At 30.0% G+C, this 9,302-nt stretch overlaps 1 pseudogene; it reads left to right on the top strand.

Moving 5' to 3' along the window:
* Nucleotides 1-431: 431 nt before the first annotated feature.
* LOC150036273 (F-box protein SNE pseudogene) lies at nucleotides 432-1,160 on the top strand (annotated as a pseudogene).
* Nucleotides 1,161-9,302: the final 8,142 nt, after the last annotated feature.

The raw sequence follows: 9,302 nt of genomic DNA, 5'->3' as shown, positions 1-9,302 counted from the left end.
TTTCTAATTTTTTTGTGATATTATTCATATAACAATTTAAGATAATTTTAAACCCACTAATACCTTAGTTTTACGAGTAATTATCTCCTAGAATAGAACAGATTACATTTGTTATAGAAGCATATCTCGTCTATAAGATGCAACAAATTATACTTTGAAAATAAACTCAACTCGAAAGATTTTATAAAGAGAGAGAGAATTGCATGGGAGAAAAGTGCTTTTGAAATGAAATAATGCATTTTTCATAACAATCGTCATTAGCAAATGGTGTAAATTATTCTACTGTAAATCAAACTTGTCTTTTACCAATTTCTTTTTCATTTCTTTCTCCATCAATCTCACAAGTCAATTTCCCCAAAACCCCCTTTCTTTAAAATAAAATTTTAAAAAATAATAAAAATAAAAATAAAAAACCGCCCCTCATTTTTTCTCTCTCGATCCAGAAATTGAATCAATCAATCAATCAACAAGAACAACAAAAAGAAACAGCTTAATCATGCAGCGAAATGCACAAGAAGAAGATAACAAACAGAACAACAACAAGAAATTCAAATTCTCAATCAACGATCACCTCGACATTCTCACCGAAATCCTCAACGACTCGGCGCTCCTTCCCTCTGCGCCGCCGCCTGCGTCTGCCGTCTCTGGTGTGCCCTAGCTCGCAACGACGATTCGCTCTGGGAACATCTCTGCTTCCGCCACCTCTCTTCTCCGCCGCCTTCCTCCCTCCGCCCTCTCGTCCTCGCTCTCGGCGGCTACAAGAGACTCTACATGCTCTGCCTCCGTCCTGTCCTCAGCCGATTGAACCGCTCCGGTTTCCTCCCTCGTGTTTGGACTCTCCAAGATCAGGTCCAACGACTCTCCCTCTCATTGTTCTGCTTTGATTATTACGAGAGAAATGGTTGCCTCGGCTGCGATGCGGCCGCCGCGGCTCCGTCGCTGCGCTTCCTCTGCGAACCGCTGAACGTATAATTCGTTTGTTTGTCTGTTTTGTTCTCAAGCGTATTTGATTTGGAATCGTCTCGTTGGAGAAAGTTTGTAAGTGGATTCCTTTTTTCTTTTTCTTTTTTTTTTAGAATTTATTTCAATTTTTTTATTAAATAAAGTAATATTATATATTTATATTACAGTCTCCCTTGAAATAAATTTGGGAGTTGAAATTTTGACTCAATAATTGTTATTTGTTCAACAGTTTCTTTCTTTCTTTCTTTATATCGGATGAAATTCAACCTTTGGAAACCAAATTAAAAAGAAAAATGTTTGATAAGTTTAGGCATAATTAGTTGAAATTAAAAAAAAATTAAAGCCATTTAAGCCATTTGATTTTTAGTTTTCAAAAATTAAGTTAAATTTTGAAAACTAAGATCTTGTTTAATAATCATTTAGATCTCATTTAGTAATCATTTCGTTTTTGTTTTGAGTTTTTGAAAAATTAAGCTTGTTTCTCCTAATTTCTTACCATGATTTGCATCTTTATCAAATACAATGGTTGATTTATTAGCTAAGTTTCAAAAACAAAAATATTTTTTTAAAAGTTACTTTTTTTAGTTTTCAAATTTTGGTTTGGTTTTTTAAATTATTGGTAAAAAATAGATGACTAAGGAAGAAATTTAGAGGTGGAAGTAATATTTATAGGCTTAATTTTCGAAAACAAAAATAAAAAATCAAATGTTTATCGAACGGTAACTTGATTTTTTGTTTTTGTTTTTTAAATGAAGCCTAGACATTACATCCATTTCCAAATTTCTTCATTAAGCCTTGTTTGGTAACCATTTATTTTTTGCTTTTTATTTTTTTAAAATTAAGCATATTTCATCCACATTTCTTACAAGAATTTGCATCTTTCTTAAGTTCAATCGTTGACTTCTTAGCTAAATTCAAAAAACAAAAACAACTTTTTGAGAGCTACTTTTTTTAGTTTTCAAAATTTGGCTTAGTTTTTTAAATCATTGGTGAAAAGTAGATAATAAAAAAGAAATTTGGAGGTGGAACTAGTATCCATAAGCTTAATTTCAAAAACAAAAACAAAAAAAAATAGTTACCAGATAGGGCCTTATTTATCTTCTTGTTACTGTGGTTTAAAAAACCAAACCAAAATTTGAAAATTAAAAAAGAAAAAGTAGTTTTTAAAAATTTGTTTTTATTTTTTAAATTTAGCTAAGAATTCATTCATTGTACTTGATAAACATGCAATCATTATAAGAAATGGAGAGAAAATAGGTTTAATTTTCAAAAATCAAAAACTAAAAACGAAATAGTTATCAAATAGTGTCTAAAAAAATCGTTTATAATTTTTTTTTAAAAAAAAAAGAGGCTAAAAATCTAGCTCTTTAAAAACTTCTAAATGATGATAAGAAATTGAAAGAAGATAAACTTAATTTTTAAAAATAAAAAAGAAATATTTACAAAACGGGCCTAAATGAACATTGAGACATAGTTAAAATTATAAGGTTTTGGAATGATCTATAAAAAGTTGTATAAGCTAATAAAATATAAGTTTTTTATTGCAGATAATTTAAACCAAGAAATACAATAGTACTTAAAAGAAAGAAAGAAAGATAGTATATTTACTTAAAATATTAAGACTTTTATGTTGACCATATTTGAGGCGGAGGATTCAAATCTTTGATCTTGAAATCTATAGTGCACGTTTTATGTAAATTAAGTTAAGCTCGTTTTGAGCAACAATTTAATTTAAAATTTTATTTTTACCTTGAATTTGTCATGCATTTCAATTTAACTATAATTATTTTCATCTAATCAAGTGATAAATTTTAATAAATATTCTAGGAACGAAATACATTTTTGGCTCTTAATTTTTTGTTCTAGTTTATATTTGGTCGTTATGTTTTAAAATGTTACCATTTTAGTAGTGTTTAGTTTGATTTCAATTTAGTTTTTTTGGGCATTTGGAGCAAGGAATTGTTATTATAGTTTGAATATAATAGTTTGTATTTGAGGTGTAGATTATTTTAGTTTTGGTTATAATAGCATGTGTTTGAGGTGTAAACTATTTTAGTTTGTGGAGGGAATAGTAAATACGGTAGTAAAGAATAAAAAAAATGATGAATGTAAAATAGTAAAACATTAGCAAATAGTAAATACGGTAGCAAATTAGAGTTTTGAAATAATGTTGATTGTAGCTAATTGGAGATTATAAAATAACACGTGCTATAGCAAGAGATGGTTATTATAGTTTAGCATAGTCATTGCCCCGAACCCCTAAGTTTTAAAATGTTACAATTTTACCTTTGAAGTTTTAATTTTGTTTCAATTTAGTTATATATTTGAAGATTTATATTTTTAATATTGATCTTTCACTAAATACTCACTTAGTGTTTACAATTTTTCCTTTGAAATTTTAATTTTGTTTCACTTTAGTTATAGGTTTGAAGATTTTTATTTTAATATTGATATTTAACTAAGTACTCACTTTCAATATTTAGTGTAATGTCTATTAATTAATTTTAAACAATTATAATTAATTATGTTTCTTTAAATTTTCATCCATATTAAAATTAATTTTAATATTTCAATTCATAATTATTTATCCAAATTGAAAAGAAGTCTTTAGTAAAAAAATCAAAGTAAAAAAGTATGAAACTTGAAATCTAATGTCAAATTAAAACAAAATTCAAAATTTAAGTACTAAAACGATAAGATTTTGAAACTTAAGAACTAAATAGAAACTAAACTCAAAATCTCGAGACTAAAATTTTTTTTTTTTTTACTTGTTAAAAAAAAAATTGCCACTAAGAAATTTGGTGGCTGTGTGTGACTATGTGACTCAAATAAATATTATATTAAAAAACTAAAATATATATAAATATAGTTGACAATATTTTTGTGAATGTTAATCTTTGGTTGATTTTTGTGGTATTTAATTGTTAGGTTAAACATCTTTATCGTTGGTTGATTATGTGGCTCGTATCGAGTATTTAGCAAAATTTTGATATTTTTTACATATATATTTTGGCTATTTTATTATATAGTTTTTGGTGGTTTATATCATATAACTGTTAAATATTATTATTTAACAATATATTGACATTTTTTTAAAAAAAAAAAGACAAGCAATATATTGACTTATTTTTAGGAAGGGTGTTAATATTATTAATATTTAATAATCAAATTTTGATAAATTTGTTGTTATAAAAAAAAAATTGATAAATTTGAGTTTAATTATTGAACTAAATTTATGTAAATCTTTTACTACAAAATTATAAGTTTCGTTTATCAACCTTTTTACTTTTAATCAATATATTCTAAAATGACCTTTTATATTAATATGGTTGTTTTCAAAACTTATTAGAGAAATATTGTTGTTTTGAAACTTATTAAAAAAATATTGTTGTTTTAGGAGTTCGAGGCTAGAAGTCGAGGGTTGAGGATTCGATTAATGTAGAGGTCGAACGTTGAGAACTCGACAAACAAAGAAAAACTTGGAAACAATATGTATATTAGGGTTGTCGAAGGTTGAAGTTTCGACATACATAAGTCGAAACTTCAACCCTCAACAAAGAGGATAAGTGGGTGAAGGAAATCTCGCTAATTTTGTGATGAAGATCTCGCTCTAGAAGAAAATCTCGCTAATTTTATGATGATGTATATTAGGTTGTCGAAGGTTGAAGTTTCGACATACATAAGTCGAAACTTCAACCCTCGACAAGGAGGATAAGTGGGTGAAGGAAATCTCGCTAATGTTTTGATGAGGATCTCGCTCTAGAAGAAAATCTCGCTAATTTTGTGATGATGTACATTAGGGTTGTCGAAGGTTGAAGTTTCGAGATACATAAGTCGAAACTTCAACCCTCGACAAGGAAGATAAGTGGGTGAAGGAAATCTAGCTAATTTTGTGATGAGGATCTCGCTAATTTTGTGATGGGGATCTCGCTCTATAAGGGAATCTCGCTAGAAATGTGGGCTGAATCTCGCTGGTAAGATGAGCATCGCTAGGAAGACAGTTTGTTAAAGGATTGATCTCGCTCATGAGGTTCTCGCTCATGAGGAGGATCTCGCTCATAATTGTCTTCACTTTATTTACTTTCCATAGAAATGCTTGATCTCACTCATAATTGTCTTCACTTTATTTACTTTCCATAGAAATATATATATACATGACCAATGAGAAAAAAAGTTAATAATCATTAATGAAAAAATAACAACAATAACATAATTTTGTTATAACTAATAACTATAATTGAGTAAGTTTAATGAAAGTGCATATATTAAAATTGACTATAATTGAATAAGTCTGAAAAAATATGGTCAACCTTGATTTTATTATCAAGTAAATTAAAAAAAAGGCGAAATAAATAAATAGAATAGTAGAGTGAGGTCCTATCACCATGCTACCCCTGCTCCGATAACCCTGCGTGATTCCCTGCATGCATTGACTGACTGCATGCATGCTTCCTTTGCCTGCCACTGATCCGATTCCCCTACTTCGATTCCCTGCATGCATTGACGCCTGTATGCCCCTCTGTCATAGCCTTAATGCCCCTTCAACCACCCCAAACCCGTGGGTCGAGTGTTCAACACTCGACCTACATCCTTTTAAACTCCCATCCTCTTCATTTTTGCTCACTCACTCCCTCGATAATTTTTGTCCCCTCTTCATTTTTGCTCACTCACTCCCTTGATAGCTCACTGCCCTTGATTTTGCTCACTCCTCTCCCTTTGATTTGCTCACTGCCCCCTCACTGCCTTCGAAAATAAGCCTTTGAAATCATCTTCCTCTCGTCCCATTTCCATTTCCATTTCTCTTCTTGTATTTCGTTTAATACAAATTATTCTCATACGACTATACTGGTTCGTTACTCTACTAAATTTTTATTTTTTAAGAATAATTATAAATTTTATTTTCGTTCTTATATTATTATTTTTTATAGATTCTATTTTTTTTAATTTTTTGTAGTTGTTGTCAGATAACAAATAACAGGAGAAAATGGTGAACGTTGTCACTTTGAAGGAAAAAAGAACCGTCGAATCTGTGAGTTAAACTTATGATATTTGAAAAGTTTAGTTTATTCTTCTGATATTTGATTTATTTAGTATTAACTTTGATGTTTATAGTGTTAAAATGTTTAGTTTATTGTTATGTTTAAGAAGTTGATATTTATAATTTAATACAAAATTATTGTGATAGTTAACAAGTTTAGTATAGTTTCAAAAGTTTAATATAGTTTGAAAATTTTAGTTTATTCATATGAAAATTATTGTTGTTATGTTTATTGTGATAAGTTGATATTTTCTAGTATTAACTTTGAATATATAATTTAAAATAGTTTGAAAAAATTTAATTTAATTTGATTTTTTATTTTGTATTAAATTTGAAAAAATAGTTTTAAAAAGTTTACCTCATTTTAATTTGAAAAGTTTAATTTGTTGTTATTTTTAAAAATAGTTATAAAAAGTTTAATTTATTGTTATGTTTAAAAATAGTTATAAAAAGTTTAATTTATTATTATCTTTAAAAAGTTGATGTTCATAAAACTTAAAAAGTTTATGTTTATAAACTAAAAAATTTAATATTTTTTAATATACTTCTTATAAAAAGTATAATACAAAAAATTGATGTTTGTCTTTTTTTTTTCTTTTAGAAAATCGCAGGCAAATGCTTGGGATTTTTGTTATTTACAAATGATAATATGATTGATGGTATTGATGGGGTTGAGTATGACCAGCCGGAGTTTTACCATAAATGTGAACAGTTGAATTGTATTTGAGCAATTCATTGAAATGGTTGGGATGTTACTTAGTGTAGATATGGGAGCAAATCATATAGATAATATATAGACATCCTAATCTAGAACCATCAGGATCAATAAGGTTTATGTCATTCCCTATTTCGAATGCACAAGCTATGAACTTGATGTTTTCAATGGCAATGCCACTGCCAAATCTAGTGCATTTTTATGTAAATGTAAATACGATAGGGGTGGATCCTGATACATCATTTAACCAGTTTGAAGATCCAACTCAATGTATCGATCCTGATCCCGAGTCAGTTGCATCGCCATGTGATAATGAAGATATGACGGCTAACAACCTATACAGAGACTTCAGAACAAAAACGGATGACGAATTTAAAGAGTTGGATTTCGATGGTCGTGAACATGAGATGCTTTCAGATACATTTAATGATTTGGATATGAATGTACTGAATAGCACTCGGGAACATGACCCAATTGTAGCTCATGTGGACATTGACAATACTCAATTGTATAAAGGATGATTTGTCAAGACAAGGAAATGCTACAACACGCGGTCAAATATTTTGCAATAAAGTGTCAAGCACCATATGAGGTTGTTGAATCTACACCGACGATTTGGACAATCTGGTGTAAGAAGTGGGAGGAAGGTTGTTAGTGGAGACTTTGTGCAATAAAGAAAAAATCGCATGGCTTGTTCGAGATCACTAGGTATGATGAGCAGCATACATGTTTTTATTTAGAACTAAGTCAAAGTCACGTGCAATTGGATTCATCAATGATTGCATTGGAGTTCTATGACGCTGTAAGAGAAAAACCATCTATCAGTGTGGCACAACTGCAGTCCGACATCAAATCAAAGTTTGGATATCATGTTCCTTACCATAGGGTATGGGAGGGAAAAAAAAGCATTGGCTAAAGTGTTCGGTGATTGGAAGAAGTCTTACAAATTGTTGCCCAGATGGTTATATGTGGTTAAGCAGATCAATTCCGGAACACGTGTAGGGTGGAGAGTTAAAGAAACGCTTACTGAAGGCCATGTTATCCTAACTTCTGTATTTTGGGCATTTGGTCCTTGTATAGAAGCTTTTAATAAATGTCGGCCGATAATTCAGATAGATGGTACACACTTGTATGGCAAATATAGAGGAAAACTGTTGATTGCTACATCAGTTGACTCGAATGGTCATCTTCTTCCACTTGCGTTTGTCGTTGCTGATGAAGGGTCCGCAGACTCATGGGGATGGTTCCTGAAACACCTGAGAGAAATTGTAACACACGAATCAGTGAACAACCCAGCAAATGGTTGGACGGGACTGAAATGTCACAATCGTTTCTGCTTACGACATATCGTCAGCAACTTCAATAAAAAGTATAAATTTAATTCATTGAAAAATTATGTTTATCGTGCCGGGTGTCAGTTTCAAATTCGAAAGTTCAACAAAGCAATTGAAGATATCAAAGGAATAAATCGGAGTTGTCTGAGTTTTTTTTACAACATTAGTTTAGAGCAATGGACTCAATTACATGATGGAGGATTCAGATATGGATGGATGACGACAAATCTATCAGAGTGCATAAATGGAGTCCTCAAAGGAGCTCGAATGTTTCCTATAAATGCTCGCTCAGATAACATTCTTCAAATGCGTGAACTATTTCGAGAAAAGAAGAGAAGAAATAAGGGATGCATTGGAGCGTCAAGATAAATACACTCGGTAATATTATTTTATATATATATATATATTATTAATAATTTATTTCAAACATATTTTATAATACTAAGTGGAGCCAGGTACGCACACGACAAAATAAATAAATGGGTTGCACGATCTAGTAAACATGAAGTACAATCATAAGATCGGTATGAAGGTGTGTTTCATGTGAAAACCGGACGTCAAATTCTTAATGCCAAAGGAAGAAACGTTCAAATATTGAGGCTAAACAAGTCCGAGCGGTACTGTTCATGTAATAAGTGGTAAGCATTCGACATTCCATGCTCGCATTTTATGGCCGTTTACTCACATTTTAACATGAACTACGAAGATTTTATTGAGGACTACTACAAATTGTCAACGTATGCTGAATGTTACTCTCCTCAATTTCAACCTGTACCGCATGAAGATTACTGGATCATACACCCTAATTTATCACAACGAGATGGATTGGACAGAATCAGCCACTCAACAATGATGTGGATTTTGTAACGACATAATCGAAGGAAGTGTCCTTCGTTACTAATACGGGCTCTAGATAGTTAGGGATTGAAAAATAAATAATTTTTTATTATATATTCATTTTATTGTATATTCAATTTTTTTATTATAATTTATTGTATATTCAATTTTTTTATAATAATTTATTGTATATTCAATTTTTTTATTGTAATCAATAAAGTTTTACATTATTCTTTACCCCATATCCTGAGTGAATTTACCCTCACTTTTCTCTACTATTCTATTTACTTATTTCGCCTTTTTTTAATTTACTTGATAATAAAATCAAGGTTGACCATATTTTTTGAGACTTATTCAATTATAGTCAATTTTAATATATGCACTTTCATTAAACTTACTCAATTATAGTTATTAG

This window comes from Benincasa hispida, chromosome 5, assembly GCF_027475165.1.
Source record: "Benincasa hispida cultivar pf3 chromosome 5, pf3_genome.v1.1, whole genome shotgun sequence".
NCBI classification, from domain to species: Eukaryota; Viridiplantae; Streptophyta; class Magnoliopsida; order Cucurbitales; family Cucurbitaceae; genus Benincasa; species Benincasa hispida.
This window is presented reverse-complemented; position numbering and strand designations above follow the sequence as displayed.